The 8252-nt window shown below is 37.4% G+C and overlaps 1 pseudogene; it reads right to left on the minus strand.

Annotated features, from left to right (window-relative positions):
* Positions 1-3731: 3731 nt before the first annotated feature.
* Positions 3732-4853, minus strand: LOC122750508 (annotated as a pseudogene).
* Between the last annotated feature and the right edge of the window lie 3399 nt (positions 4854-8252).

An 8252-nucleotide genomic window follows, 5' to 3' on the forward strand; every position in this document is an offset into this window, starting at 1 on the left:
TTGTCAGTAAACTGGCCACTTATGTATTGTTGAAACCAAGATGATATGTTAAAACTTTATTTGAATAAAATATTTTAAATAAATTGGGAAGGTACTGAATATGTTAGGCCAAAAGGGATTAGTCTGTTTTAAAAGCTGTTATGCAGTATTAGCTTCGCCAGTACTGTTTGTTGCAATAATATGTTATACTTGCCGTTGATATATTTATTTTCCTTAAAGCCATAAAGACAAGTGTATAATTGTAATATTGTTTTATTAACTATATGAACCAGTTGACACTGAATGTTATTAATCAAAAGAATAATTTTAACAAAATAATTGAAAGGTGCTTAAATTGCAAAAGAAAAGTTCAGGAAAATTAATTCTATTGCTAATCTAGGATATGATTGGGAATTTAAATAGCAAAGAATTGAAGAAGAGAAGAAAAACTTTTTTTTTTCTCTTAATCATTTTAGACAAATTATGTTTTATCCTTAAAGAAGAAAAAAATAATAAATAAAAAAGCAAATAAACAGATAAGTAAATAAATAAAATTAAACCTTTCCCAAGGTTAATGGTGTAGGAAATGGCAAATGGCTCTAGATGATGTGAGTCTACCCTCTTAAAATCTATCATGAAGCTACATTAAGAAAATGAAAGAATGGATTCAGATTTTTGAATGATGTAAAACAGAATAAAGACTATGTTTATAGGAATTTTAAAATGCCAGCAGGAATCTTTGAAAATAAGCCAAATTGATAGCAGTAGTCTTCTGATTTAGAAGTGCTGGCATCTGATGTTTCTGTGTAAATAGATTTTAAATAGTATCATTTATAATTGTAAAACTAGAGGTTATTTAACCTGATTAAAAATTATCTTGAGGTGACAGGTAGGTGGTGCAGTGGATAAATCACTGGCCCTGGATTCAGGAGGACCTGAGTTCAAATTTTACCTCAGATACTTGACACTTACTACCTGTGTGACCTTGGGCAAGTCACTTAACCCTCATTTCCCTACCAAAAAACAAAACAAAACGGGGGCAGCTAGATGGCGCAGTGGATAGAGCACCGGCCCTGGAGTCAGGAGTACTTGAGTTCAAATCCAGCCTCAGGCACTTGACACTTACTAGCTGTGTGATCCTGGGCAAGTCACTTAACCCCAATTGCCTCACTAAAAAAACAAAACAAAATAAACAAAAAAAAAACCCAAATATTTATCTTGAAATTAATTTAAGGTAAAATATGTTCCCCTATTAGAATAATTATGGTAGATCAAAACAATAAACTTCAATTGCTCTTTGTCATCAAGAAATTTATTAGTTACATGACTTTACACATGTTATTTTGCCTACATTTATCTCAGTTTGTTAATCTGTAAAGTTGACAAAAATAGCACTTATGGCCAGATATTTTGGGAGGACCAAATATTATAATAGCTGTGAAGAACTTATCATAGTACATAACATAAACTTGGTAAATCCTTGTATTATAAATGCTGTTAGAAAAATAAATTCTCTTTTAATCTGGATACTCAGGTTACAAATTTAATTGTTAACAGAATGTTGTAAAATGTATAAAAAGTATTTATTTGGAAATATGATAAATAATAATTTTCTTTAAAATTTCACATAAGAAAAGAACTCTTAAAATGTCTTTATCTGTAAAATGCAGACTCCTAAGATGTTTATCAACCCTATTAATAGTTTAAAGTGATTAAGTTTGAAAAATAGTACTGGAATTTTGCCACATACTGGCAAGTGGACAGAATTTCAGTACTTTAAGATATCAAAAACTAGTCCCATGTCCAGGCTTCAATATTGTAATCTCCTTTTATTTTGGAATATTAACAATATATTTACATATCTATTTTGATAAATATTATTCAACTTCATGCAGGAGGCAGGTAGTTAGCTCAGTAGACAGAGCACTGGGCCTGGAGTCATGAAGAACTGAGTTCAAATCCAACATCAGATATTCACTATCTGTTTGTGTGACAATGGATAAGTCACTTAACTTCTGTTTGCCTTAGCCCCCTGGAAAGGAAATGACAAACAATTCCAGTATCTTTGACAAGAAATCTTTATTGACAGTATGGTCCAAAGGATCATGAAGAGTCAGCTATAACTGAATGATTGAACAACCACAAAAATCTTTACCCAGAAAGGGTCATCTTACAAGTCAAGTCCTTATGGAATTCTTTTTAAGATGCTCCCTTTAGCCTGTTGAGACCACTGTCTGTGTCAGGTACAAGGTTTAGGTAGTTGAAGGTGAGGTGTGAAACCTTAAATTCTCTGCAGCTTTATGACTTGATGCTTGAGCTGGTTATAGGAAAAACAAATTTAAGAGAGTATACTAAATTGTATTTATGTGTTTTGCAAAAGTTTATAGCAGAAATATTTAATAATTTTTGCAAGTAACCTGAACCAGAGCTTCCAGAAATCTCTCTTTTCAGAACTGCTCTGAGAACAGGCCTATTACAGAATGCTCAAGAGGAGATAGTTTCAGAAACCAGATGACTATATGAAACATTTGCGCCCTGAGATATGATGTGCTGATATAATAGACATCGGGAATGGATTACTAAGAAGAAAACCTGATGTTTACTCTTCATTTTCCTTCTTTCACCGTGCACTGCTGTATCTGTAAGGCCTTCTCCTGGATGTTGACTCTACTTGTTAGAGTTGGCCAATGTAGCAGTCATGGACTGCCTAAAAGACCAAGAAATGACTTGCTGTTATATTAAGCCATCCCTTCTGGGGCTATCCCTTCTCAAATTAAATCCATTTAAGTAGAATATCAGGAATAAAATTTTTGTCTCTTCCCACATATTGGGATTATAGCATTAAGACAAGCAGTGATACTAGGTTTGGCCAAACCCACATGTGAGTCCATAAAGGGGCCCGTGCTGTGGCATTGGACTCTTCTGGTCCTAGCATACATAATTGCCTTTTGGCTTTGAGAAATTGATTCCTAAGAATGTCATAATGATTCACAGTGATTCAAATGCTTTATTCACAGCATTTCTGCTTCTGCAATTATTAGTTCAGCTTTACTAAACATTATGGAGTAATAGACATACATGATTTTTACTATACCTAGATTTGTACATTTAATCAGGCTTTGGTAGGTTTGGCTTCCCAAGAATCAAAGGGAGGTATTGTGAAATTGAAAATTGAATTTTTTGCAGGGGAGGGGGCAGAAAGTGAGGCAGTTGGGGTCAAGTGACTTGCCCAGGGTCACACACAATAAGTATTGAGTGTCTGAGGCTAGATTTGAACTCAGGTCCTCTTGAATCCAGGGCCGGTGCTCTATACACTGCGCCACCTAGCTGCCCCTGAAAATTGATTTTTTAAAATTATCCTTTGCTTTGTAAATCCAAATTCCTTAACCTTGCAAGTTTACTCAATTAACCTCGGGCCACTTAGGTCACAATTCCATTCTTGTGACTTATGTCTCTATCTTTGTCTTGTGACTTGTACCTGCACCTTTGTGACTTCACCTATCACCTAAGTTCCAGAGAAACTTGTTTAACTTGAAGTCAAGCTTATTCAATATAAGCTGACTTGGTGAGGGGAAGGATGGACTCTCAGTCCAGGAAAACATTGGCAAAAACCAAGGAACTTGATTAAACTGGTGCTGGTTTGGGGAATGGGAGTGAAGAGAAGACACACAAGGTTCTCTCCCAGTCACTAGTGGGGATGGTCAGTCGGGTACCTGGTTATCTGATAACCCCACCACCACAGCAGGGGGAAATCAAGGGTCTGGGTCAGGTTGGGGGTTGAGGTCCCCATCATCCCCACCCCCTACTCCCTCATTTTTCCTGGGGGGCTCTGGTCGGGGACCTAGCTGCAAGGAGTCATCCTCAAACATCTCAGAGTTATCCAGCATTTCCTGGATCAGGGCAGACATTGGGCTTGGGATCTCCATTTTCAAGGTTATAGCCCATTCTGCTTCCTTGGTATTGATGCCCTGAAGGTTAGTGATCTTCATGAGCATTCACCGCAACATGTAGGGCTGGCTGGGCTGACGCTGCCTTGCATACAACCTCAGAGCCTCCAAGAGCGGCTCCTGCAATTTGTCCAGCTTCTCTGGTTCCTCCAGGTCTATTCAGTCTCCACAGATGAGGCAAATGGCACTGAGAAGTCCGGTCTCCGTGTCATACATCTAGAGAGGCAGCAGCTGCCCAGCAAAGGCAAAGACTAAGTCCATGAGAGGCCCAAAGCTGACATTGTGCATCTGAGTCTGATTCAGTGTCAGCCTGTTGGAAAAAGTCATCGTGTCTTGCTCTGGGGTGTATCGAGTGCAGATCCGAAGCATCAGGATGTCCAGGCAGGCTGCCTTGACCAGGATGATCTGGTCGGCGATGCTGAGCCCTGTGAAACCGGGAAGTCTTTTGGTGAATTCCATGATCTTGATGATAGACTTGGTGGCCAGCTCACTGAATTTGTTCCACAGGTCAGGGTCCAGTTGCACCCAGTGATCTGCACTTGAGTTCATTGTATACTTGCCCAGCTGGCACAATGAGGAGAAGGTCTCTAGGTGGGCCTTGCTGACCTTCTCGATGAGCTCCTCCTCCTTTTATCTTGTTTTGGTCATTGCTGACAGCTTTCTTGGACATCCCAACTTCAAAACACTTCTGCAGTCGGCAGTACTAGCACCTGTTTCTGGTTACCTTGTTGATGATGCAGTTCTTATCCCGATGACATGTGTACACCATGTTCTGGATGCTCCATCCTTGCACCCCTTGCAGGAGCTGACCCCATAGTGATAGCCAGAGGAGTTGTCGTTACAGATGAAGCGTGGCTTATAGATTCTGGGAGGTGGAGGGGGTGAGGGGGAGCTGGGTACCATTTCCTCGGAGTTTGTGCTCTGGGTCTCTACCACTTTTTCCCTCCCCAGGATTCATATACCCTCATCTTCCAAGGGCCTCCCCCTTGGGGCCTTGGGGAGAGTAATGGGTAAGTGGGGAGCTGGAGCCTTACGGTGAGCCTGCAATCTGTTTTCTAGTATCTTTAACAGCAATTAGTCTTTTATTTTGTCAAAGGCTTTTTCTATATCTATTGACATAATCAGATGACTTTTGCTGTTTTTGTTATTGATATGATCAATTATGGTGATAATTTTCTTAATATTTAACCAGACCTACAGTCCTGGTGTAAATCTCATCTGGCTATAGTATATGATCTTTGTGATATGTTGCTGCAATCCCTTTGCTAAGCATTTTACTTAATTTTTTCTTGAATATTCATTAAGTAAATTGGTTCATGGTAGTCTTTTTCTGTTTTAGCACTCCCTTGTTTAAATATCAAAAACATATTTGTGTCATAAAAGGAATTTAGTAGCAAGCTTTTTAAAAAACATATTCTTCTAAATTGTTTAGTATCAGTATTAGTTGTTTGATAAAAGTTTGGTAGAATTCATTTTTTAATTTATCTGGTACTGGGGAATTTTTTCTCAGAGAGTTTATTGATGGCTTGTTCAGTTTCTTTTCTAATAAATTGTTATTTAAGCATTTAATTACCTCTCTTGTTAATCTTGACATTTGTGTAAATATCCATCCATTTCATTTAGATTGTCAGCTTTAGTGGTATTTTTAATTGGCAACATATTTCCTAATAATTGCTTTAATTTTATCTTCACTCATGGTACATTTTCCCTTTTCATTTCTAATACTAGTAATTTGGTTTTCTTCTTTCTTTTTTAATCACATTGATGAATGGCTTATCTATTTTTAATAAAACCAGCTACTAGTTTTATTTATTAGTTCAATGTTTTTCTTACTTTCAATTTTATTAATCTCCCCTTTTATTTTCTAGGTTTCCATCTTGGTGTTTTATTGGGAATTTTTAATTTGTTATTTTTTTCTAGTTTTTTTTTTTTAGTTGTAGGCCCAATTGATTGATATCTTCCTCTCTTATTGGTATATGGAATTGGATGTATACATTTCTCCTAAATACTGCTTTAGTGGCATGTTACAAATTTGGGGATGTAGTCTTATTTGTATTTTCATTAATGAAGTTATTGTTTCCTTGATTTGTTCATGAACCTAGGCATTCTTTAGGATTAGATTACTTAGTTTTCAATTAATTTTTAATCTATCTTGGGGGCAGCTAGGTGGCACAATGGATAAAGCACTGGTCCTCCATAAAGGATGACCTGAGTTCAAATCTGGCCTCAGAAACTTGACACTTACTAGCTGTGGGACCCTGGGCAAGTCACTTAAACCTCAATGGCCAGCCCCCAAAAATATCTATCTTTCTATGGTCATTTATTGAATGTAATTTTTATTGTGTTATTATATGGAAAGGATTCATTTAATATTTGCATTTTTTCTTCATTTGGTTGTACAGCTGAGAAAAAGTCTATTTTCTATTCCCATTCAGTTTTCTTCAGATATCTAACATATCTAGTATTCTATTTATATCCTTAACTTCTTTCTTCTTTTATGTTTAGAGTTATGCAGCTCTAAGAGGAAAAAGTGAAGTTCTCTCACTTATTTAGTTTATTGTTTTATTTCCCCCTCCTGTGAGTTATTTAAATAATCCTTTAAAAATTTGGATGCTATGCCATTTGGTGCATACATGTTTACTATTGATAGTACATCATTTGTCTTTGATTCCTCTTGTCAAGATGTGATTTTCCTAATAACACATTTTAATTAGACCTGTTTTTGCTTTTCCTGTTTCTGAGATTATGATTGCTAACTCTATTTAATTCAAATGAAGCATAATTGATTCATTTCACAAACTATCACTATATAAATACTATGAGCCAGGATGAATATTAGGTTAACTATTTTTTTTTCAAACATTTTTTATTTTCCAGTTACATGTAAGGGTAGTTTTCAAAATTCATTTTCATAAGACTTAGAGTTCCAAATTTTTCTCCCTCCCTCCCTCCCTTTCCTCTCCCCTCCACAAGATCGCAATCAGGTTATATATGTACAATCCACAAGTGTTCTTTTTTTCAGTTCTTTCTATAGGGGTGCATAGTAAGCTTCCTCATTAGTTCTTGGGATTGTCTTGGATCATTGCATTGCTGAGAGTAGTTAAGTCATTCACAATTGTTCACTGAACAATACTGCTGTCACTATGCACAATGTCCTCCCAGCCAAACTTACTTCACTGTACATCGATGTTCATTAGTCTTTCCAGGTTTTTCAGGGATCATCCTGTTGGTCATTTCCTGTAGCAAAAGACCATTCCACCATAATCATATAACACAGCTTTTTCCATCATTCCTCAATTGATGGACATTCCCTTGATTCTCAATTCTTAGCCTCCACCAAGAGTTGCTATAAATATTTTTTGTAAATTTTTTCCCCCTTTTCTCTTTTTCATGGTTACTATTGTTACTTGTTTCCCTTCCATCCTATTCCCTTCCCCAGGATATTTCTTCTATTATCCATCTTCTTTCATCCTTTCACTCTTCAAAAGGGATTTGCTTCTGTCTGTCCCCTCCCCCACTCTGCCCTTCCTTCTTTTGCCCCTCTCTCTTTATCTCTTTCCCCTCCTATTTTCCTGCAGGGTTAGAGGGATTACTCCACCCAATTGAGTGTGTACATTATTCCCTCCTTGAGCCAGTTCTAATGAGATTGAGGTCTTTGAGCCAATTCTGATGACTGTTAGGCTCATTTACTGCCCAGATTAAACAGATTACTACACCCAGTTGGGTGTGTCTGTTAATCCCTCCTTGAGGCATCTCTGATGAGTTTAAGGTCATGGAAACTTTTCTGATGAGTGTAAAATTCACTTATTGTCCTGCTTCTCTCCCATCTCTTCCCCCACTCCATAAGCCTTTTCCTGTTACTTTCATGTAGGATTTCACTTCTGCCCTTCCCCCTCCCCCAGTGAATTCCATTCATCCCTCAATTTAATCCTAAAGATGTCATCACCTAGCTAAGTGACACAGTGGACAAAGCATCACCCCTGGACCCAGGGGGATCCCAGCCAATATCCAGCCTCAGACACAAGACAGTCACCTACTGTACGACTCCAGGTATGTCCCCCAGCTCCAATTTTTTATGGTTCTCTAGGATCTTGTATTTGAAAGTCAAATTTGCCATTCAGTTCAGGTCTTTTCATCACAAATATCTGAAAGTCTTCTTTTTCATTAAAGTCCCATTTTTTCTGATGAAAGATAATACTGAGTTTTGCTGGGTAGGTGATTCTTGGTTGTAATTCCATTTTCTTTGCCCTCTGGAATATGACATTCCATGCCCTCTGGTCCTTTAATGTAGAAACTGCTAGATCTTGTGCTATCCTGACTGGGGCT

This window comes from Dromiciops gliroides, chromosome 3 (assembly GCF_019393635.1).
Source record: "Dromiciops gliroides isolate mDroGli1 chromosome 3, mDroGli1.pri, whole genome shotgun sequence".
In the NCBI taxonomy this organism is placed as follows: Eukaryota; Metazoa; Chordata; class Mammalia; order Microbiotheria; family Microbiotheriidae; genus Dromiciops; species Dromiciops gliroides.